Source organism: Cupressus sempervirens, chromosome 6 (genome assembly GCF_028749045.1).
Source record: "Cupressus sempervirens isolate cs-2001-9-10 chromosome 6, ASM2874904v1, whole genome shotgun sequence".
Classification (NCBI taxonomy): domain Eukaryota; kingdom Viridiplantae; phylum Streptophyta; class Pinopsida; order Cupressales; family Cupressaceae; genus Cupressus; species Cupressus sempervirens.
Window position 1 is genome coordinate 507,190,224 of NC_143123.1, and position 26,559 is coordinate 507,216,782.

Below are 26,559 nucleotides of genomic sequence, written 5' to 3' on the forward strand. Positions count from 1 at the left end.
ATCACCTTTTATCATTGGTTAAAAATTGTTTAATTGGTGAGCAGCTACACTTAATGTGTGTTGTAGTGATGGCAGGTACCTGACATCAACTCCAACTAGCTTCACAAGTCTACTTGTGTCTATATCCTTGACAGTGGTTAGAGGAGATAGCCACATTGGCCCTTCATAATCTATTACTATTATCATTTCTATTTGGGTCAATGTATCTTTGTTTAACTAATTGCACCTTTGATTATTGTAAATAGGTAAAGTCTAGATCAGTTTTATTAATTTCTAAAACTAGTTTTAGGCCATGAATGGCATTTTATTAACACTGGATTTTGGGCATTGTGATATGTTATCCCCATGTGGAGCATTGGGTATGATTGTTGTGGAATTTTTATTTTAGGTGCATTGGGATCTGAACTCTCGGTATAGAGGTCAATTGAGTGTGCATATGTGCATGATTGGACATTTTTCATTTTGAGTTTATATTCTTTGTGGTAATACACTTAAACTTTACATGTTCTATTATATGGCTATGTGATGTGAAATGTACTTTCGATCACTTAGGGATTCATACTCTTGGTTGAGATGCCAACTGAGTATGCTTGTTGCACATTGCCTTTGCTTGTAAAAGAGGATCTATGCGATGTTGTGGATATTATGATTTGGTATATTAATATATTGGGATATTTCTTGGTAATGTGAGATCTTATTGAGATCCACCCTCTTGGCATGTTGGCCAATGGAGTCATGTTATTATATTGTGTGATCATCTTGGGACCTGCACTCTTGGTGAAGACCAATCAAGTCTTTTGAGTTTATATTGTTACCTTCTCTAAAAATTTTAAGCCATAGGATTAGGTGTTTTGACTAGGCATGGAAAATAAAATAATAGAATCCATGAGCACATTAGAACTTTCACACGGCTATGATGACTTGTGAGGATAGTTGTACGATTGAATCTATGAGCATGTCGTGGGAAGTTTCTCTAGGCTGTGGGTGACTTGTGAGGACAGTACACATAATAGAATCCCCAAGCATGCCATACGTGCTTTTACAAGGCTATGGGTGACTTTTGAGGGTAGTATGCATAATAGAATCCTCGAGCACACTATAAGTGGTTTCTTAAGGCTATGGCTGAATTGTGAGGGTAGTTTCACAATTAAATCCCCAAGAATACCAAGAGTGCTACCTCAAGGAAATGGGTGACTTGTGAGGGTAGTTTCATAATTAAATCCACAAGCATAATACCATGATCACTTCCTCAAGGCAATGGGTGACTTGTGAGGATTTTTGACACATGTATGGGCATGTGATGACATTCCCTGTGCACTGTACTCAACCATCGAAGTCCTAGTAGTATGAATAGCACCTCTTGGGTATTGGTTGATTGAGTGTGTTTAGATATTGCATTGTGGCCATTGCTTCATGTTGTGTTGCTCCATGTTTTCTCTTAAATAAGCCTATGATTTATTTGCACTTTATATACATTTATTGGTTTGAGTATGTGTATACCTCCTTGTATGCCTTGTGTTCTTGTTTGGGCTATGTGACTATCTCCACAAGCATAGTGAGGCGGACCTAAGAGTACCACATGATTGAGTGGTGTGACAAGGCACTGTTGGGGACCAGTGTACAAGTATCAAATCAGATTTAGTGGCACCTATATGAGTTCCTTCTACACCTCTCTCTCTCTCTCTCTTCCAATTTTAGTAAGATTCATGCATGTATTCATGGATATTATAATGTAGCAAATTGATGTATATGTATGTTGTTATACTCAATTGATTTGGCCTTGACAATCATGTTATTGAACCCTAACTGAAGAGGATGTTATGTATTCATCCATATATATGTTGGAGTTAGCACAATCTTGGGTGAATATTAACTCAGATTGTGGGCAAGTTTGCTAGATTAATGTCTCCACCAATATTTCAACACATACATTAATCAGTGCCTCCAACTGGTAATTGGCACCTTCATCCCTACTCATCTGATAATAGGCCATTTGTGTCAGGCAAAACAATGGAATGTGGGAATTTCATTACAATTGTTTAGTAGAGTGTTAGGTGACCCTTGGAAGTGTGTCAAGACTTCTACTTGTACACAAGCACAAAGTGATAGTGATTTTTTGTTCATTTTTATTCATGTTGTTAGCATTGTTGTCCTAATTTAAGTGTGTAATGATGCAATTGCTTTAACAAAATCCCCTGCATGTTTTATGCTTAGTTCTAAGGGTTCCTTGGTGGGGCACTGCATAGCTAGTACAACCAAAATACTTTCAAATAGAAATTATTTAGTAACCAGGATAGAAAATTCTTCTAATAGAGAACACTACATAGAACCAAATCTAAGACATTATCATGCATAGAACTGAATGTTATGGTTGTGATCTTCTTTTCAAATCTATGAAGCACAAAACATTATACTTATGTGTATAGACGCACTTCTTGTATGCAACCCAAAGCTCGTATGTTATCAAGTGTGTCCAATGACGGGGAGAGACCTCTGTGCAAGAAGAAGATCTATAATGAAACAAAAGAAAAGAAAATTTTCTTATAGTAAGAACAAGTTTGTTGTGCTACACAAGGTACCAACAAAATAGTGTATAATATCTTTTTCTTTACCTGGCTTTCAATAAGGGCTGTCAGTGGCAAGTAATCAAAGAGATTTGTAAAATACTTCCATGCATTTGCATTTCCATATTTTCTCAAACATTCATCATAAAATCCATACCTGAGATTGCAAGAAAACAAAATAATTCTTGAACACAGTCGAAAAATTAAGATAAATTACAAATAGATTGACAAATTTTGGTCACCTTTCTAATCTCCCCATTCAGATACTAATATTTTGCCTCCCATAATTTAGATATAGCCTCAAATGGTAAATAATGTTTGTGTCTACTTTAAGCATGAGCATGAATTTCTTATGACCTTAACTCCAATAAGCTATGTGGCTTTAAACTCTTCTCACCTTGATGCCCTATGCAACACAAAAATTTGCCAGCTTCTAAGCCAAAGATCTTTCTTAAAAAATAAAGATTCCATCTGATTGGCAAAAGCCCTTAAAATTCCCAATGTCTGGAGATGTGGGGAATGGATTTCATTGATCGTGAAATAATAATAATAATTATTGGAGAAAAAAGGATTCTAAGAGTAATGGGTTTGTTTGTTTTGCACCTTGCCATCATCCTCCTTTGAATGTTGCCTAGGCCCTTTTACCATAAAGATCCCCATAGAATAGTAGGGCAAGCAAGCAGTTAGTAGATGCAGGTCTCTGCACCTCTTAATGCCTTGAGTTGAGGGAGATAGATGGCTAGAATGAGAAGTTTGGTAGATGGTGATCAAGCTTTTGCGTTGAGTCAACTGGTTGCTGAAGTCTCCTACCTTTCCTTTCTGAAGCACCAAGATTGAATGAATGGTCCCTATGTCGATTTCAAATGAGCAAAATTTTTTGGTTTTTTTTTCTCTTATATCCCGTTAGCATCGCAATTGCCACATTTTTGAGTAATAATTGAAAAAAAGGGCAAAAAATACATAACATTTTTTGCCATCACAATTCCACTCCATATGTATTGGAGTTAGCATTGCAATTGCGACGTCGTCGGGATAAAATTGAAAAAAAATAAAGCCAAAAACACATTACATTTGCTTGTCATCACAAATTGACGCCTAATGTATTAGTGAATAGTTCTATGTAGGATAAAGGAAAATTTGAATGGAAGAATGATGACAAAGGCAAGACTGAATGGAAAAGTGGTAATTCTTACCAAGGAGGCACTAGTTCTTACCAAGGAAGAGGTAATTCCTATTCTAGAGGTGGATTTCATGGTAATTATTTCACATGTGGTAAAGAGAGACATAGATCTTTTGAATGTAGTGCCTCTAAAAGTAGGCAAGATAATAGAAATATTGTGAATCAAGAAGATGATGAGGGTTCACCAAGTGGACCTAAGGCTAGAGAAAATATAATGGTGAGAAGAACCTTATGTAATAAGGGAAGTGATGATTGATAGTGGAAGTTCTATAAATCTAGCATCAGAAGAGCTAGTTACCAAGTTGTAGCTATAGAGGTTGAAACATCCCAAACCTATCATGTTTCATGGATCAAAGATGAGCATAAGATATTGGTAAGTGAACAATTCCTTGTGAAGTTCAAATTTGGACATTACTTTGATGAAGTTTTGTGTGATATTATGCCCATGGATTGTTGTCATATTTTGTTGGGTAGACCTTGGCAATATGATAGATATGTTGTACATGATGGAAGATTGAATCAATATACTCTTTGGGTAAATAGGAAGAAACAAACATTACTGCATTTGATTGAAATTCCAAATGAGGTTAATTGTACTACTATAAAAGTTTGCATGGTTAGTGGGAAACAATTTGAAAAGGAAATGAAAAAGAATCAAGTTTGTTTTGCCATAGTTCCTAGAGGACTGAGTGTTGGTAGTCATGGTCAAGCAGTAGAAGCTAGTAATGATCAAATGACAACAAATAGTGATAGCTAAGTACCAGTAGAAATTATAGAATTGTTGAATGAGTATAAAGACATTATTTTTGATGATATTCCTGATGGTTTACCTCCACTAAGAAGTATAAGTCATTGTATGAATCTGATTCCTAGAGCTAGTTTACCAAACAAAGCAACATGTAGAGTGACACCTGCAGAGAATGAAGAACTTAACAAACAAGTGCATGAGTTGTTGTAGAAAGGTTTGATCAGAGAAAGCTTGAGTCCATGTGTTGTATCTATTGTATTAGCACCTAAAAATAATGGAGAATGGAGAATGTGTACTTATTCTAGAGCTATTAACAAGATCGCAGTGAAATATAGGTTTCATATGTGAAGGCTAGATGACATAATGGATTGTTTGAGTGGAGAAAAGTATTTTACCAAGACTGATTTGAAGAGTGGCTATCATCATATCAAAATCAGAGAAGGTGGTGAATGCAAGACTACTTTCAAGACAAAGGATGGTTTAGATGAATGGTTGGTTATGCCTTTTGGTTTGACTAATGCACCTAGTACTTTCATGAGGCTGATGAATGAAGTTCTGAAAATATTTTTGGGTAAATTTGTGATTGTTTATTTGGATGATATTTTGATATTTAGTAAGACTAAGGAAGAACATCTTGAGCATATTAGATAAGTATTACAAGGGTTGAAAGAAGAAAAGTTGTTGATTAATCTTTAAAAGTGTTCTTTTATGCAAGAGGAGATTGTGTATTTAGGATTTGTGATTTTAGTTGATAGATTGAAGATGGATCCTAAGAAGGTTAAAGCAATTTTGGAATGGTATACACCTAAAAATGTGGGTGAGGTAAGATCATTTCATGGTTTGGCTAGCTTTTTCAAAAAAATTATAAAGAATTTTAGTGTTGTTTGTAATACTATGACTGAGACAATGAGAGGAGATAAAAAGGAATTCAAGTGGACACATGGAGCTAATAAGAGTTTTGAAACTTTGAAACAAAAGGTTGTTGAATTACCTATATTGGCTTTGCCTAATTTCAACAAAGTATTTCAAGTTGAATGTGATGCGAGTGGTAATGCAATAGGAGTTGTATTAAGTCAAGAAGGTAAATCTATTGCTTTTTTTAGTGGAAAGTTGAATGATGCTAAAAGGAAGTATTATATGTATGATCAGGAATTTAATGCCATTGTTCAAGCATTAAAGAAGTGAAGACATTATTTTATTCCTAAGGAGTTTGTGTTGTATACTGATCATTGTTCAAGCATTGAAGAAGTGGAGACATTATTTGATTCCTAAGGAGTTTTTCTTGTATATTGATCATAAATCTTTACAATACTTGGGAAGTAAACATAAACTGAATTAAAGACATATGAAGTGGGTTGAGTACTTGTAGAGTTTTACATTTTTTGATCACGCATAAGAGTGGAGTTACTAACAGAGTTGTCAATGCATTAAGTAGAAGACGTTCTTTGTTGACTAAAATGAAGGTTGAAGTTCTTAGTTTTCATGAAATGAAAGAGTTGTATGATGTTGATCCTAATTTTTCTAAAGCATGGAGAGAGTGCAGAGCACCAAATCTAATAGATCACATAAGTAAGTATGATGAATATTTCATTCAAGAAGGTATGTTTTTCAAAGGTATTCAGTTGTGTATTCCTAGAAGTTCTATGGGGTTGAATCTGATTAAGGAAAATCATAGTAGTGGATTGGCTAGACATTTTGGAATTGATATGACAATGAATTTGCTGAAAGAGAAGTATTATTGGCCAAAAATGTATAAGGATGTTTAGAAAATTGTCAAGAGTTGTGGAGTTTGTCAAATTAAAAAGGGGTGAGTCAAAATATTGGTTTTTAAACACCTATTACTCTTCCTGAGAAACCTTTGACTGACATCAGTATGGATTGTGTTCTTGAATTACCTAAGAAAGTGAAGGGGTATGATTCTATATTTGCTATGGTGGACAGATTTTCTAAGATGGCTCATTTCATACCATGCAAGAAGACATCAAATGTTGAGCATGTTGTTGAACTTTTATTTAAAGAGATTATGAAATCACATGGATTACCAAGAAGTATTATTTCTAACAGAGATAGTAAGTTTGTTGGCTACTTTTGGAATACTTTGTGGAAGAAGATGGGTACTGAATTGAATTTTAGTTCTACATTCCATCCACAAATAGATGGTCAAATAGAGGTTGTGAATAGAGACTTGGGTAATTTACTAAGATGTTTAGTTGGGAATAAGCTGAGTAATTGGGAGATGGTATTGGCACAAGCTGAATTTTCATATAATAATTCTGTGAATAGGAGTATAGGGAAGACACCTTTTGAGATTATTACTGAAATGCCTCCTAAAGGTATATCAAATTTGAGACATGTTGCTGATGAAGAAAAGAGAAGCACTGTAGGAGAAGAATTTGTTAATTTTATGGAGGCTTTGCATAAGGAAGTGAAGTTGAGGTTGGAACAAAGTAATCAAAAATATAAGGAGAATGCTGATCAGTCTAGAAGACACTATGATTTTCAAGTTGGTGATGAGGTGATGGTTCATCTCAAGAAAGGAAGATTCCTAGTTGGAACATATAGTAAGCTGAAGATGAAGAAATTTGGACCTTGTAAGATCTTGAAGAAGTTTGACAGTGGTAATGCTTATGAAGTTGAGTTACCTAATGACATGGTTATATCTCCTATATTCAATATTGCTAATTTGTATAAGTATCATGAGTCAAAAGATGAAGTTGGTGTATCAAACAATTATCCTAAGAAGAAGATTGAATAAGTTGAACAAATATTGGATCAGAGAGTTGGCAAGAGCACAAGAGGAAAAGATTACTATGAATATTTGGTGAAGTGGAAGAATAGACCTATTGAAGATGCTTTATGGATTTCACAATTTTTGTTGGATTTAACTTAGGTTGTGACATTTCAATAATTTATGAGAATCATTTATTTCAACCTTGATTGTCTAATGTAGGAGCATCCTAAGTTGCCTTGTTATCCTGCTCATTTTTGTTCATTCTACAAATTGGTGCCTAGTAGTTCTTCATGTGCCTAGTAGCTCCTTCATGTGCCTAAAAGTCCTTCATGTCTCTAGCAGTTCCTTCATTTGCCTAGGCATCTAGTTCCTTCATGTGCCTAGCAACCTAGTTCTTTCATGTGCTTAGTAGTTCCTTCATGTGCCTAGCAGTCCTTCATGTGCCGAGTAACCCAATTTATGCTGAGTGACTCTTCATGTGCTAAGTTACCCAATGTATGCCAAGTGTTTCTTCATGTGTCAAGTTACCCAGTGAATGTCGAGTGTTTCTTCATTTGTTAAGTTACCTAGTGTATATCGAGTGTCAGTATTTAGACGTGATTTCTGCAAGCCAACTTGTAAGATTTATTTTTATCGCGACATTTATGTTAAGATATTTTCTTGGGATGTTTCCATATCATTTTTGGGTCAGCTCTGCTCTTCTGTAATGTTCTAGAATAATCTATAAGCCATTTTAGCAAGTATATATATAGTGTTTAAGCTTAGAGTTAGGAAAGTTTTTGGGAGAGTAGATTGGAAAGTAGAACTAAAAGTGTGAATTTGCAATTGGATTTTGAATGTGAATGTATTTGTAATTAGATGTAACCCAAAAGGCCTTACATCTGGGCATGTATAAAGATGTTTTGATGAATCAATAAAATTATTTCACTCTTCTTCCTCCTTTGGTTGTTGTTCCTTGTGTTGCTTCTATCATGTTAACTCTTGTAGGGTGGTTTGGATAGTTGGGTGAGCCTTTGGCCCTAGTTATTCATCCCTTAACCTACTTCAATGGTTTTCTATCTTTTATTCCCTTTTTCCACCCATGTGGAAGATGATGGTTGCTCCTCCTCAACATCAACCTCTAAGTAAACATTAGGCTCAAGGGATTCTCTGTTCATCATTGCCTCCTCTCCCTTTGGCTTGTTTGGCATTTGAGCCATGATATGGTCAAAATTTTCTACCATTTTTCTCAAATTACCAGGATAAGGGATATTAATGTAAAAACCCTTGAAATCTAGATTAGTCCTATTCATGGCATCCTCCACTTTCCTAATTTCCTAGCAACTCATCAGCCTCCCCTATTGCTACTATGTTAGCAATCAAATCTTCTACAGGGATTGGTTTGTTAGGAGGTAGAATGTAACCCCTAATAGCTTTGACCTCATTTATTATATAGTTTTTTGGGTCATACATTCTGTAAGGTCCAGTAGAAAACTTATACTAACCTAGATATTCACTTAGTTCTTCATATGAATTCTTCCCAATTACAAGATATCCTACCTTAAAACTTCTACAAACAAATGTTGGTTTGTGAAGGGAAGGAGGAAACATCTCTTTGTTCATCAGTAAAAGTTGCCAAAAGAATTCAATAATAGCTAACCTAAGAGGAAGATATTTAGGTAATAGATGAGGTGGTTGTGGCCATGCATAAACTCTCATCAAAGTACACTCCTTTAAAAATAATATGTCATCCCAATTATGATCTAATTTCACTTTATCATCCAAATAGGAAGGTCTAAGTAATGTTCTCAAAACATTGGGGGCCCTAAAGAAGGTATGATCTACCATCCTCATGATAACAGAACTAAACAAATTGAAAAATACATTTGTATTTGAATAATGAAAGATCTTATCCTAAATGTGAGTGCATAGTTGCATAGGTAACTCACCAAATTCATCAAAAGTTTAATGTAACCAATGTTCTTATATAGGATCAAGTGCATCAGCAATTAGTAATGATGAAATTTGAAGTCCTTCATTTCTCCTTTCTTGGCATTGACTATTTGATGGTGCATGCTATCCATGATGAATCCCACATAATCATATTCTTTGTTGTGGAAAGGCTCTTGTATGTCACATGCCATCAGAAATAATGAGCCATAGACACAATCCTCTACCCCATCACTTCCTAGAACCTTGTGTAATCCATACACTATATTTTTTAAGTAGCTTTTGAATCTTCTCAATGGTAAATGATCCTCTACTTTCTTTAGAATCAATCCTACTTTCTTGACATTGTAAGGCATGTGGGGTAGCATCACATTGTTCATATAATAAGTCTTATTCCTCCCAAATTTTTCCTATAAATCTCCAATTTCTATGGGTACATCCATTTGTCCCTCCAAACCAAAAGCTTCTATGAAAGAAGTCCTATCAAGTGTGCATAAAATACTCCCATTGTGGCTATGGAATGACCTTGTGACTAGATTATAAGAATTTATCAGTGCTTTCAACAAGTCCATATCAATAAATACCTTTGGGAATATCAATTTTTGCATGTTCCTATTCCATGGGTTGCTACTAGTATGTTTTTAGTTAAGCTCTGGTAAAAATACAAAAATAGATTAAAACCATCAATCCTATGGCATTTTGCATCTCTACACAAGAAATAATGATCTTTGAAAACATGGTCATTCGCCGAAATTGCGTTGGATGGCCTTGGAAGAATTTTTAACTAGTCCTCTGCATGCTTGTTCAACTTTTTGACCCTTGATTTCTTCTTTGTTTTTACTGCACCCTTCTTCTTTTTTCCTTTCAAAAACTTAACCGTAACAGAGGAAAACTTAGGCATTTTACAAACCCTTTCAAAATTTTGAAAATAACCTAGGGTTTTAACACAATTAGGTTATTTTAATGACTATGTTGATGACAAACCTTAAGAATTCAATAAAATTCAAGTAACATATAAACCAAGGCATGACTAGGGTAGCACAAAATTTTTAAAAATTATACCATCATATACTTTGCCCAATATAGGTTGGTTGTGCCCCTACTTGAGAAAATAATTGAGTATTAATAGGTGCAAGGTAATTAATGTGAGGAAGAGTTTTCATATAAGGATATTGTTGTGGAGGGGTGATTTGGCTATTGCCTAAGGTTGGCATAGAAAAATAGTTGGTCATAAGTGGTAGCAAATAGACTTGAGGAATGAAGGATGAAAGTAACTGAGGTATGGTCATGGATACAATGCTAAAGGGGAGGTAAGTGGCAGGCCCTTTTGTTGTACCAACACTCCAAAGCCCTAAAGGGAATGAGGCCAAAGTACTTTGGCTAGTAACAAATGGATTGATAGTGATGTGGGTGGGATGGAAGATGATGTATTGGACCCTAGTGGAGGCATGCTGGTAGTGAATGGATTGGGTGTGTTTTGAGATGGAAGGGAAAATGCAGTGTTGTTGGGTGTAAAAGGGGGATTTTGTGAAGTGGGGAGATGGGTAGTGCAAGCAGATGTAGATGATACACTTGTGGTTGGTTGAGATGTGGTATGTACTAAGGGTTTAGTGGGGATGGGATGGGTGTTTTATGGAATGCGAGCAGTCACCTAGGTTGAGGGGGTATTTGGGTCTACTGGTTCTACCTATGGTGGTTGGTACCCACTGTTGTGTGAAAGGAAAGGATCATGTAGGATAGATGACCCTGCAAATGGTGGTTGCCATCCAAAGAGAGGATGTGCAAGATTTGTAATGTTGGTAGGTGGTGGGCGTCCAAACTCAAATTTGCCAACATTGCCCCTTAAGAATTTTTCCATGATGGTTTCCTTATTTTGATCTATGATGGCATAAAAAATGGTTTCATGGCTAGGTTGGTTCATGAAAATATCAATATCTATGAAAGAACCTATCTCTTCAGGGGTTTGTGGTGGTGGATCTAGTGGTGTTATGGAAACTATAGGGTATGGCTGAGCCTGAGCTGTAAAACTACTATGACTAGGATCCATATCCTTCTTTTTCCATGTGTTCTTATCAAAACATGTGGTGGGTGGCATGAAAGTATAACTTCCCTAAGGATGAAATGAAAAAAGGATGATGACAAGTGTATTTGAACAGGTGATTTTCCTAAGTGTGACTTGGGTGGATTGGTTTCCTAAAATGTAAAGAAGAGTGTGTGAAAGTGTGTTTAATGATACTTTATAAACCTAAATGATATGGTACCAAGTGAAGGAGATTGTGCTTCCCTTAAATGTGAATTTGAAAATGTGATGGTGATATTAAACCCTAAGGTAGCCTTATGTCTATTTTTGGAAGAGAAAGAAGGATCTAGTGTGTAACCCAACCTTTTGCTCAAGGTGATGTGGGGCACAAATGACAGCCTATCCTAGACAATGCTTAGTTTTTAAGGATAACTATGATGGTGAGATGGACGGAAACTTCTTAAGAGAGACAAAGCTGAATGAAGTGATGCTAAAATGTTCCTAAGTTGATGAGTAAATAGTGGAGGGTGTTAGAGCTTAATGATATATGTGGAGGATTCTTGAAAACCTAGGGTTGATATCAAAAATGGAAGGAGGTGATTCTATTTTAAATGCTTGAATGGAGGATTGGTTTTATGTGAAAGACTAAACCTATGAGGAGATAAGTGCATAAGTATGTGTGGAAAAAGAAGGACCTAATCAGAGTGAGTAACACTAGAGTTGTTGATAAGGCTATAGTTGACATCTTGTCGGAGAGTCAGGTTCTAAATTTTGTAATCCCACTCAATTTGTAATGCAATGTATGCATCGTCTTTCTCAATTTGGTCTAGTTTGGTGATCCTTGGATTTGGGATATATTTCTTGTGTTCTACTTCTATTTCCTTGTAAACTAGTATTTGTGGAAGTTTAGCTTTTTTGAACTTGGTCTTGGTTTGGCCTGACATGAGATAACTCTAGGAGATTTGATCGTAATTGTGGGATTTTATAGGTAGTGATGCTAAGTATACCTTTTAACCTTGGGTTGGAAACATAAATCAGTTGAAGAATAGCTAAGTTCCTAAAAATGGTAAAGTAGTGAAGTGGGGCAAACTAGGCTTAGGATTTGTTGCGAATAAACTTGCTAATAATCATTTTGAACCAAAGTAGGGAGGAACTATTTTGAAAATAAATGTGTTGTTTTTGGTCAAGTAGGATAGATAAAAAGGATATTTTGAAAGAGACAAATTTAGACTAAGGAGAAAAAGGTTTAGTTTACAACTAGATTTTGCTACTAGTTATTCTAGAAATAACAAGTATAGATTTAGAAAAGGTAAAGTAATACCAATGAGATGGAAGTTGTTGTGAATGGACTTGCTAACAACTATTTCTGAAATAACAAGGATGGGATCTTTCAGATGTGAGGGATTTTATGAGCAAACAGTTTCCCAGAGGACAAAGCAACTTTGAGAAAGAAAAACAAGTGACCTCTTTAGAAAAAGGATTGATAGTAACCATAGATTTGTGTATGTTTTTACAAATTTTTTTCACAGGTCTTGAGCACAATTAAGGCAATTCAAAAAAACTCTTTTCCTCTAAGGTTAAAATTTGGTTGCAATATGCTATTCAATGGCCTACAACTTGTTGTCTCATGATTCTAGTGCAATATGTCCCTCTAATCAAAGAGGTGAGTTGATACAAGAGTCGATCAACAAATGATACACATTAAAGAATCTTCAAGGTATTGAAAATAGAAGTTCCCCTTCTATGGGAACAACAACCCTTGGAGATGAAACCCAAGTGGCCTTATACCTCTACCAGGAGAGCACAATGGTGAATAATCTTGAGGGATGTTGTTTCCCTTGTGCCATGAATGAAAATACCAAAGATAAAAATGAGAATTTTGACTAAAATAGGATTGTAAATGGGTCTATGGAGTCTTGCCAAATGGTTGTTACGTATGTAATCCACTTAAGAATCTATTCTGGACATGCTAAAATTGTGGGAAAGTTTTCTCACCTCAGGCTACCCCCAAAAACACACCACCCAAACTTGGGTGATGGAGCAAGAAAGTTTACCTTCCCCTCATTTATATACCAGCTAGACTTTTTATCAATTTGAGGTTCTCACCAAAGGGGACATTCTTCCCAAAGGTGGATGAGCTTGATAGAAGCACTTCTAGGTTGTTGCAAATGATCTTGATAAAAAAATTTGGTATATGCATCATGTATTTTAAGGTCTTAATCTACAAGAAAGAGAGAAGTCCAAGATGTGCTAGAGGGCACAATCTTAAAACACACAAGAAACTTGATTCATTTCTATTTGGATGCTTTAGTGTATCCTAACATGCTAGTTTTTGAAGACACACATGAGCTTAGCATTTAGTTGTTCATTCCAACTTTACACTGATGGTCAATAAAAAGGAAATTGAGTCATCAAAAGGTAAATCACACATGAAAGACTTGAAAAGGAGGGAATAAGAGCGATTTTATCCTTAAGGCATTCAAGATTTTATGAGTTCATTTTAAGCACTAAAATTGAGGTATTCGCACATAATGTTCATTTGCGCCTTTAAATAAAGTGTTCATCACATTGGTTCAATTTTAAACACTTTGAGATTCAAGAGTGGATTTTTTTTTCAAAATTAAGCTATCTAATCATTCCAATGAAAAGTGTTCTAAGACTTAGGCATACATTCCATAAAGTAAAAATTGTTCATTTTAGAGCATTTAAAGAGGGGTTGTCTAGAAAAACACTTAAGAAATCCTGCAAAAACATGTTAATATTCTACTCCAATAGATACCGGAAAGTAAAAAGTCAACCCAACAATCTCGCATACATAAATAGTGATCCCACAGGCTTGGAAAGAGATCCTATGGTGTGGGAATGCAACTGAGAGGTAGCATATTGTAGCACAAAAAATTGGTGAAACCACAGAAAAATGGTTCATGGGTTAAAAAATCACAAGGTGATCCTATGAAATGGTAATCTCATGGGTCTATTAGGGAGCATTCCCACTGAAGTATTTGTCTATGGGGTCAACAAAGGAGAAAAAAGTGCAAAATACCGGTTGACTGAATAGATAAAGCATTTCTATAGGTTTATAACAGCAATCCCACTGGTGAAAATTGGCATTCCCATGGGAATAGGGTCAACGACAATGAGTGTGGTGATTTTAGTTTCATGTGGTGATGGGGTTTGGTGCAGAGAGTGATGCTACCATTGTGAGGACACATTCTTGTAGGTTTAAGTTGCGATCTCATAGCCGTGGGTTCATAATTTCACATTTACAAGATTGTGAACAAGAGGTGAGAAGAATTTTTTGAAGTTGGAATTTTCTTTTATGGTTGGGAGCATGATTCCTGATATGAGACTTTGGTGCCTACCAAAAAATTAGAAAACCACCACATATGCAAATTAATACAAAATGTTAATTGGCTAGTTCAAACATTAACAAGCAAAAATGAGATTGTAGTGATGCGAATGTGGGGTCCTAGTAAGTGTGTCAAAATGTATCACCTGATCTTGTAGTGACATGTTGAATACTAACCAATAAGAAAAAGCATTCACACAACTAAAAATTTAACACTTATGATAAGACCAAAGTTATCACTAAGAAGGAATGCAAACCAAAAATGGTAGACTCCTTATGGTATAACCTACAATGACATAGATGTGTCCCTGATGGATGGGGATGTACGCTCACATTGTGCTCAAGCTTCCAAAGGATGGGGGATTTTTTCCAAGTTTGTATATGGATGAGGGTTTCAATAATGGAGGTATGGATGGATTTCAGCATTATTATAGTATTTTGGTAGTTTTTAGGCTCTCAAAATAGTATTATAAGTTTGCATAAAAGTGGTTTTTTGGATTGTGGGAGGGAAGGGCTAAAGAGGTGGTAAAATGGAGGGTTAGGATGAAAGGATGGAAGAATTGTGAGGGAGGGCTAAGATGCTTTCAAAGGAAAGTACATGGATTGTTCTTGTTTAGAGCCAATAAGATAGTGACACTTGTCACAAGGAGGATGAGTATGATCAGATGGGATAAGGGTTGGTCAAGGGTAGTAATGAGGGAGATTTAGTGTGTAAGGGACATCTAAGAGACATAAAGAGGGATGTGAGAGGAATTAATGGCATGTAAGAGCCATTAATGCTCTTGGAAAGGGATGGAAGCAGATAAGGGAGATTTGTTGACTTTGACTTGGGTTAGTAAGTCTTAACCCTTTTTTAAAGTTGTGCACATGTTTAGGAAGAGGATTAGACTTAGCTTAGGAAGGGGGTTAGGGGGAAAGTGGCTTAGCTTTGATAGGATGGGTGAGTTAGGTGGTTGGGTTGGATTAGGGATAACGATAGGTCTTAGGGATACTTTAGGGGTTTAGATATTTTATTAACTGATTTATTTAATAAAATGGGGATATGGGATTAAATTAAATATATTTGAGAATTTATTTAATTTAATAGAGGAATAGGGATTTAATTGATAATTTAATTTTGGGTTATCCTTCAATTTTATCAATTGGACTATAGTTAATTAAATTAATTAATTAACTAGGGGATGATGATTAATTAATTAAATAATAAATATTTAATCAATAATGTTCTGGGAGATGACTAAAGATGATTACCTAATGGTGTAATTAGATTTAGTTGTCTATAGTTAGTATAGATGAAATAGTTAGTGGTATAGTTGTTTAGTGAGTTTGTTACTTGTTATTAATTAATTACTATAGATAGATTTATTTTTCTAGGGCACTAACCTAGTATCTTGTAACAAGTGTGTGATAATGAAATAAATCTAATGTAACTCATGTTATGAAGTAGATCAAATGATGTGTAACTCAATATAGTTAGGTAAGGTTGACTAAGAAATTATGTAGGGTTGAACCCTAATTATATCAATATTATAGGAGGGTTCTATCCACATGATAGAGAATGATAATTGTGAGCCTAACATCATTAAGTTACATTTTCTTACCTTGAAATCAACTTAAGGGCTTGGGAACGTGGAACCTATTAACTTGATGACATACCATTGAAGACCAAACCCTTTTATGTATACTTGCCCAAGACAATGTTGAAACCAAAGATTAAAAATTGTAGGACACTAGAAAATTGATTGTGAAACCTCACAGTCTTGAACTCGATTGTCATTTTTCCATGACACATTTGATGTCAGTATGTATTAACATAGTTTTTAAGAACTTTTTTTTAAAAATTATGTTTTTGCCTTGTAAATTGTGGGCAATACATTCTAGTATCAGAGCCTAGTTTCAACACTGGGAGCCTAACCCATTATGTGTCAACTTATGTAACTTTCATCTTGTGTAGGATCCTTGTTGTTACCCATAATGGACGACGAAGGGCTAGAGGCCCTAGAGTTGCACATGTAGCACAAATTGAGGAAGAGCAAGATATTCAAACACCTCTACCCAAGCAACCTTAGAATCTTAACCGAGACCTTCTTAATGTCATCTAAAACCTCATTAGGATAGTTTGGACAAGACTACCACCCATAGCTTTGTAGCCAAAGCAACAAGGTTACTAGGGCTCTAATCCCAAATAATGGAAGTCATAGGGTCATAGGTGAGATTAGAGGACACAAATCTCATATGCACACTCAATTAGGGTTCAATAGTCCTTTGGGGGTGGAATTAGGGAATCCAGTAGGATTGGAGATTAGCAACATTCTAGGCCAAAAGGAATTTAGATTCAAACTTGTGGTTCATGTTATAATTGTGGTGGTATGGGTCATATAGCAAGGGAGTGCCCACAAAGCCCTAAAATAGGTAGTTAGCATGGGGTTAAAATGAGAAATATGGGCATGCCACATAGAGTACTTGTAGCATTTGATAACAATCATTCAAAGCTTCAGACCACAGGTGGAGTCAAAAAAGCAGTTAGCATTGAAACCCATTCTCATTTGGGCTTGATAGAACTTTACACTATGGAGCAAAGAATTGGATCAAGTTTAGTGGGATTGATTTGATGAGGTGACAGCTTAAAGGGAGGATGCAACACATATAAGGACACAATACATACACCATTTTGATGAACTCAAGGAGGGGATTCATGCTTAGTGGGGGAGGATGCGAGGCCTCACCCAATCCATCATAGTATAGGTGACATATGTGCATTATGACACTTCTAATTTGATGTTTTGATATAATTTTGAGACTATAGGGTTATGTTATTTTAATATCTGCATTTTGATGATCTGCACTTATGTCTTCACATTAAGACCTAAATGATATATTTAATGATTTCATTCATGTTCTAATCCTTTTGGAATTACTTTTATAGAAACTAAATTGTATAAAATACCTATAATGCAAAATTGTAATGTTTAAATAGAAATAGAGTTAAAGGATAGATGGTGATATGCACTAGGACGTAATTCGCATGCCTAGGGACTCAATAGTCGTGGATTCAATATTTCATTACTATGATAGAAAATAGATTATGAAGTTATTTAGAATATTAATTTGATCATTTTAATAAAGTTTAATGTTGATAAGTAGAATTTGATATTTTAACATCTTGAATACTTTATGTGAAAATGATTATAATGTAAGTTAATTGCAAATGATGAAGTATGAAACCTTAATGTTTGAATGTGATAATGATTAATTGCACATATTTATATATTTCTTACATGATTTTCTTGGAAAACTAATGCTTGAGTTTAGTGTGTAGGAATTCAACCATGGGATTTAATGGGGAACTAAGGCTTAAGCCCATGTGAACATGATGTAACCAAGGTTGAATTGGTGGAAAATATTCAAACCTTTTTGTAAAGTGTTTTGCATTGTAAACATGAATTGTATTTGTATGTAATAGTTTAATTCATGTATTATTGGAGACAAGTCACTTTTAATGTAATGTGTTATTTTTGTGTGTCACTTGAAACTTGTGTTGTCCATGTATTGATGACTTGTTATTTAGGGTTTTGGGAAAATGTCACCTAACCTAAACCTAACCTAATGTAGAACCCAAGTTAACCCCTTCTAGTAGAGTTTTAAGAGAAGTCTCCATCAAGGTAAATTCGAATGCTGACTTCCCAATAACTTTTAGGGATCAAAAAGTGGTCCAAGGGGGTTATTTTGGTGAAAAATAAGTTCTCACATGATAGTAGTATGATTTGGGGGGTCTAAATTTTACCTTTAGTAGGCCTAGATGACCTTAGAAACCCTCCAAACAAGTCACTTCCAAAGAAATTCGAAATTGGAGTGTCACATGACTTCTTCCATACTCTCTTAGTTGGTCAAGGCTACATTTTTAGAAGGAGACAATGGTTTAAGAAAAGGAAGCTCATTTTATGACCATTTTTAGAAAGTGGGGTCTTTTGGGATCCTTTTTAGAGGGCTTGGGAAGAAATTAGCGGGTTGTCTACCCACTGTCTAATTTTAGAGAATCTTAGGGTTTGGAAACCTGGAGGGAGCTCTTCTACAACATTTCATTCCTATTTTGCAAAAGGATTCTAGGTTTGTGTTTCTTTCCATGTAGTTATTTTCTTCCATTTTGAAATTGAATCATGGTAGTGCATTCATGAGCATGTAGGAATTGAGAATTCTATTGTAAGAAAAATGTGTGGCATCATCTTCTATTACATTTTTTTGTGTTGTAATAAGCATGAAGTTTGTATTCTCATTGTTTTCTTGCTTTCTTTTTTCTTAATTTTGTGCATGAGTGTTGTTATGGGTGTGAGGGCTTCACTCACCCTTTGGAAAGGGAAGAGAAATATTGGGTTAAGGGGTTAGTTGGGCTTGACTATATAGTTAAGAACCTTGGAGTACGAACTCCATGGTGTGCCATAATCACTCATATATTGCTTGGGGCTGATAAGGGAAGTACGGTGGAGATGAGGAAGTTTATGGAGTATGGGCTCCAAGGAAGCTATAGTAGATGGTAGTGTGTTTGGAAGATGGTTTTGAAAGCCCCAAAAGGGCATGGAATTTGCTGATTTGTAAAAGCCCTGAAAGGGAAAGAAATTTTTTATTACAAATATTGTTTGATATGGAAATTCTCCTATTTTAAAAGCACACCTTTACCTTATGTTCATGGTTTCATTGGTAAACCATTGTGAAATATCCTTGGGATGGAATTTTTCAAGTGTTGTAATGCGATGTATATGCATATGCAAGATTGTATGTAATACCTAGTTTGAGCCATGTTCCCCTAGCTTGAGGGAGGTTTCTTTGGAGGCCTATGGTTGGGTGGAGAGTACCCATGGTTCTTGTTTTTTGTTGTGATGTATTTGCAAACTTTTTTCTTAGAGGAGCAATAGAAAAATCTTAGAAAGATCATCTTGTACATGTTGCTTGAAGGAGAAAACTTGTCATTGTGCATTGTACATGTATTGGAGAATCTCTCTCCATCTTATTCAAGTTGTTGTAATGAATGATTGCATAGTAGTAAGGAATGGATGTGTCATTGTGTAATGTATTAAAGGGATGAAAACCTTCTCCATGTTATTATATATCACATTGTAAGAGTTGGACCTCTTCTATTTTATCATTGGTGTATTATATAAAAGGGAGATCTTCATTTTATGTACATCATTCTGAAATGTAATTTCATGGAAGAGATGATAATCTTGGGAGATAATTATAGTTGATTGCATTATAGTTACAATAACATTCATTTAGATGCATTGAAATGGAAAGATTATTGCATCATAATAGTCATAGTTGACTGAAAAAGGGATTTGTCTAGTACAAGGATAATGTATTGGTTTGGACACTCAAGGAATGAGCATGCATATGTAGAATCATACTCATTTGAATATTGAAACAATAAAAATGGTTGCATTTCAAAATATTTTTCATGAAAAGAAATCTCATTGTGCATTATTTCAATAAGAAATGTCATTTAACTTCTATTAATGATAAGAAAGGTTAACTTAATAGATTTATACTTGATCATGTTTCAAATGTATTTCATCTATTAAGTTCATTGTTCAAGTAATTTTGAATAGAATCATTAATCTAGATATTTGCATTTGAATATTAAAGTAACATCATATTCTACTCAATCCAAGTTTCACAACATCATAGTTGAATAGAAAAGATGAGTTCAATAGATCATATAGTTTAAACTCCCATAAGAAAATAAGCTAGCATATGCTTTGTTAGCTCTCTAGATTTTGACTGGGGAATGAAAAATAATCTCCTCCCTATTACAATCCAATAAAATAATCAAGAGAATCTTCTAAATAGGAAAATAATAAAGTAATGAAAACAAACCATAGCATTATCAATAGTAAAAACAAAAGGAAATCTTGTGACTAGAGTTAACGATAAGTCACATCAATATATATATGTGTGTGTGTGTGTGTGTGTGTGTGTGTGTGTGTGTGTGTGTGTGTGTGTGTGTGTGTGTGTGTGTGTGTGTGTGTGTGTGTGTGTGTGTGTGTGTGTGTGTATGTATATATATATATATATATATATATATATATATATATATATATATATATATGTACATATATATATATATGTACATATATATATATATGTACATATATATATATATATGTACATATATATATATATATATGTACATATATATATATATGTACATATATATATATATGTATATATATGTATATATATATATGTGTGTGTGTATATATATATATGTATATATATATACATATATATATACATATATATATATATATATACACATATATATATATACATATATATATATATATGTATATATATATATATATACATACACACACACACACACACACACACACACACACACACACACACACACACACACACACACACACATATATATATATACATATATATATATTCCCCCATGTACAAATTGACTTATTTAGAGGAAACTTTCAAAGAAAACAATGTAGAAAAATATACATCTATGAAACAAATTTTCCATAGGCCTTGGGGATGAAGACCTTCCCATATTCCAAGGCCCATATCTTGGCCACCACCCTATGATGTGATGGGGCTGCAAGGGATCCAAGTCCCCTCCCTACCTTGGGACAACACAAAAAGACAAGTGAGCATTTCCAAGCACATGGTAACTAGGAGCATGGTCATTGGATGTAAATTCAAACCACATCCCCTCAATTATCAAGCACTTCTCCCATAGAGTATGCTACTTGGCCGAACACTCCACCATGTATGTCACTCAAGGAGAGGATCATTATTCCTTAGAAAGGAACTTTGTACAAAGTAAAACTTTTTAAAAACATCCCACTTGGGCATGCAAATTTTTTGGGAGAGAGAAGGAATCATGTGATCCCCACCGCTCCTAACTCATTCCCCATACATCGCCCATCTCTACACTGCAACCACACAAGACACTAGACAAGGAGAGCATGGAATCATGAACCCCCATACTCCTCTATCATGTCCTTCTATAGACACCTAGTCACCACTTTCCCAAGGACATGGGTCGACCTTCCCATCACATCATTCATGTGCCCCTTGGCATGTGATTTCTAAGACTATGTCAATTAATGGATGTTAGGAATAGGAAAGTGAGTAGTTAGTGTTAAGTTGGTTAGTAGTATAGTATTAGTAAGTAGAATGGTTAGTATATTTATTAATTTGTTAATTATTAATTAGTAGTTTTTTGGTAATGATGATTAGTTAGTAGGATTTTAGTTATTGATTAATTTACTAGTTATTAGATTTGTCTAATTTACTTGAGATTTATATTAACTTCTAGTACTAGAAAAGTGGTATGTTAACCCATCTAAGTGATTTTACCTTATGAGTAGAGTAGGTTAGTTATTTTTATATTGATATAAGTAATTTGCATTGTGTAGGAGATAGTATAACAATGTAGTTAAATTAGTTAGTAGGTTATGTAATTAGTTATAATTTAACGATATGTTAGTAGGATAGTATTTAGTATAGTATGAAAATTAGTTGTGGTATAATCTACGAATTTTATTTTGTAATATAATTATATTTAAATAGCATGTTCATGATCCTACCTTAGTTTATTTGATAATTTAAGCTAAATTTCAACAAAAAAGAGTTTAATGTTAGTTTAAATAAATATTTAAATCTAGTTAGATTAAATATTTTATATGTTGTCCTTCACTTAAGAGTTCTTAGTTTTGTTAAATGCATTCAATGAAATGAAGATGTTAACACTTGATTTTATGGAAAGTTTTGGAGTACTAATTTTATACTACTAGAAATAGGATAAATACATGAAGTTCATTTTACATAGAAGTTCATTATTTAAAAGAAATTGATTAGATACATATAGTTTTATTAAATTTTATTGAAATTAAAAGTAATTAGAAGTCAATAGGCCCTTGGTCTACTGGTGAAATTGAATGGCTGACAAAGAGCCCACCAGGGATCAAGTCTTGTTGAGTGCAAGGCCTAAAGACATCATAAGGGATGAGGCTAGGATTGTGCCCCAAGAAAATTTGGTAGCATGGATACTCCTTATTCCTTGTCTCTTAGCCAAAGAGGTTTTAGGAATGTGTGGTCCCATATTGGGTACCTAAAACTTGTTTGTAGATGACCTCCATCAAAAAAAAAGTAATTAGAAGGAGTCTTACTTAAGGGAAGAGTGGTAAAGAATTCAAATTCTATGTATAGATAACTTAACTTAGTGGAGATTAATCTAACAGTAAGGGGTTAGTTAGTATAGATGGAATAGTTAGTGGTATAGTTTTTTAGAGAGTTTGTTACTTGCCATTAATTAATTAGTAGACATAGATTTTTTTCTTAGGGGACTGACCTAATATCTTGTAACAAGTGTATGATAATGAAATAAATATAAAGTGACTCATGTTATGAAGAAGATCAAATGATGTGTAACTCAATATAGTTAAGGTTGACTAAGACATTATGTAGGGTTGAACCCTAATTATATTAATATTATCAGAGGGTTCTATCTACATGATAGAGAATGATAATTGTGAGCCTAACATCCTTGGTTACATCTAATTGCCGTGAAATCAACTTAAGGGCTTGAGAACCTAGAACCTCTTGACCTAATGACATACCATTGAAGACCATACTCTTTTATGTATACTTGTCCAAGACAATGTTCTAACCAGAGATTAAAAATTGTAGGACACTAGCAAACTGATTGTGCAACCTCATAGTCTTGAACTTTATCACTATATTCCCATGACACATTCGATGTCAATATGTATTAGCATAGTTTTAATCACCTTTAAGAAAATAAAATAAAATGTTGTGTTTTTTCCTTGTAAATTTTGGGCATGATGTCAATATTAGTAAGTAAATGATATTATAGAAATTAATATCTATTTAAAGTCTATCTCATATCTAATATTCCTTAACATTGATGAGGGATAAGTTGATAACATCATATATATGGAAGATATTTATCCCTATTTTTTGATCCCTAGCAGTGGTATATATCAATGCATCTAAACCATGTGGAACCTGTAAGCCCATCCTGTCATGTTGATGGAGAAAATTACCTGAACATAATTACAAAAGACAAAAGTATTCAAGGCTAATGAAAACACCAATCAGTGCATGACTCAAGACCTCAAGATAAAACATATGATCATGGATTTTATATAGTACATCAAGTCACTAGCCAAATACACTATAAGATAAGTATGTAGGATCTCTAACAAAGTGTAATCACTTAGCTCATACCAATGCAAGTTGCATATGGTATGGTAACTAAGATCCCTTGGGAAGTCTCATACCCAGCATAGTAATTCAACTCCAATAGGAGGCATCATATTGTGCTCTCATACCAACTTTTGCAGAAGACTAGCTATTATATAGGCACCAAACCCTTGTACTACCTCCTTGGAATGCTCAACTATTATCCAATTTTTATCTTATCTTGTATTAAGTTTTATCATCCATATTTTTAATTGGACGTAACTTGTTTATAACCTCTCCATTTTACCTTTTTTGCCACTTTCAATGTGGGGTACCTGTGAAAAACACTCAACATGTCTACCCTATGTATACATAATCATTACATGTGTTTCTATGATACTTAACACATCTCAACTCAACCTTTCACTATGTTATACTAGTATCTCTTCTTTTCAAATCCTCTTCATCAATCAAATGATATGACACTCTAGATTGTTAGTAAAATGTCTCTCTTATAGGTTTGACACTTTGTCTTACCAATAGGTTTGACATTAATGACAATATAAAAATTGCTCCAATTATAATATTATTATAATGATTTAGAATAATTGAGAGGGGGGTGAATCAATTATCCTTAGTTATAGATATACCAATTCAACTTTTAATCACTTCAAACAACTTAACCAATCTCAGACACTCACTTAGTCTCTACAACATAACTTCAACAATTTAACATTTCATGAAATTTATTAACTCCCTATCTCTATATGTGCCAAGTGTTAGTAAATAAACCACTATAAAATATAGCATACATAACAATAAGATCCACACATAGAAATAACACGTTGATGCTAGGATTTAACATGGAAACCCAATTTGGAAAAACCACCAAGTAACATGCTACCATTTTTTCACTCTTCTTAAGTGAGATTGGTTAAGAGCCAACCTTGTTAAAAGTTATACAACACATTTTTAAATGTGACCATGTTAAAGTATTTAATCACCCTATTAGGAGTGGCCTTGTTAGAGGACTTTAGAACATTCCATTAGAATGTCACCTTGATTAAAGGATTTACAAAATGATTTGTTAGGTCAACCTTGATTAAAGGATTTTGACCAATACAATGGTTAGAATGTAACAATAGTTTGATCTATAAAGTAAAACTCACTTTTCAAATTCAAACCTCCATATTCTCATCTATTGGTTTATTGACTAGCCTTCATTAACATCTCCATTATTGATTTGCTTGGCATCTCCTCAAGCAATCATGCTTTACAAACTCTTCACACTTCACCTCTATTATTCATCTCTTCACAACTTCTCACAAATTCTCCTTAATATTACCAATAAACCATGAACCAACCTTAAAATTCATTCCTTATGCCTCCTTAAATAGGTAATTTTGATCTTTTTCTGCTTAAACATCACCATTGATCTTAGGGTTAGATCATATTCATTGAACCCTTTTTTCTTTGTTTTCCTTCTTCTAGAAACTTCTAATCAAATAATTTCCTTTGATCATGTAGAAAACTCTTCTTGTGCATTAAATATGACATCTCATAAATCCTTATCTTCCACACACTTTTCCTAATTCAAAATCCCATCTGTGTTGGCCTCAAGATCAAATATTTCTTAAACTATAACTTTTGTTGTCATCAGCAATCATTGTGTTCTTTATCTTGGTTGTTACTATGTATCTTGGCACACACTATACTTTCTCACTCAACATCAACGAGCTTTCTTGACCATTACTATGCTCAAATGTAATTACACTTCTTCATATGCTTTCTCAACAATAAATAACACTCATCTTGAACTATTCTGCTCAACTCCTACTTAAGTTCCTTAATCTTCTACTTCAACTCCTTCATTGACCATGCAATACTGATACTCGATCAAGCATATCCTTTTGACTTCTTTCAACACTTAGATTCATCAAACTATCTTCCTTACTTCATGTATTGATTAAAAAACATAGTATCTTGTCAAGACCTAACTTATCAAGTGCCCATTATGTTTCCATCATACCTAACACATCTCAGCTCAAACCTTCACTAGGTCATCTCATGATCTCTTCTTTTCAAATCTTCTTCATCAATCAAATGATATGGCACTCTACACTATTAGTAAAATGTCTCTCCAATAGGTTTGACTTTCTATCTTACCAATAGGTTTGACATTAGTAACAACATAGCAATTGCTCCAATTGTAGTTTCAAATAATCTCCCTCTTTCAAATTGATGGCAACACCAATAATACTTCACTAGTAAACCATGCAATCCAAAAATTCTTAATACTATATACTATCAAATCCCTCTGTATTTGTGTTCTCTTTTTCTTAGCTTCACTTTGATTCTCAACTTTGAAACCTTAGGATGCTCCCTTTACAAACTCTTTCTTTGTAGAAACATTGTTAATCTCATATTGGTTTTGACAAGTGAATGTCTATAAACTTAATTCATTTACTTAATTCATGCTAAACAAGTATCATATACCGAGCACAATATATAAGTTAGAACATGTTGAGTAAATAGTGAGTGTCAACTCACCCATATGCTAAGTCACTCAAGTGCCAAGAAAGAAGTGCATGCTGAGTCATTCAGATGCCAAGTGATAGCATTAAATTCATAGTTAGTGTCAAGCACTAGGGACTTCAGATGTCAATTAACATAGTTTTGACATAGTTGTTTGTACTAGCACAAACTACTATGTAAACCATTTTTGGGCCAACTTAAGGATTGAATTACAATTTTTTGTTGATAAGGATGAATCTTATATGTGAATCCATATGTATTACATGCATCCAATTAGATAA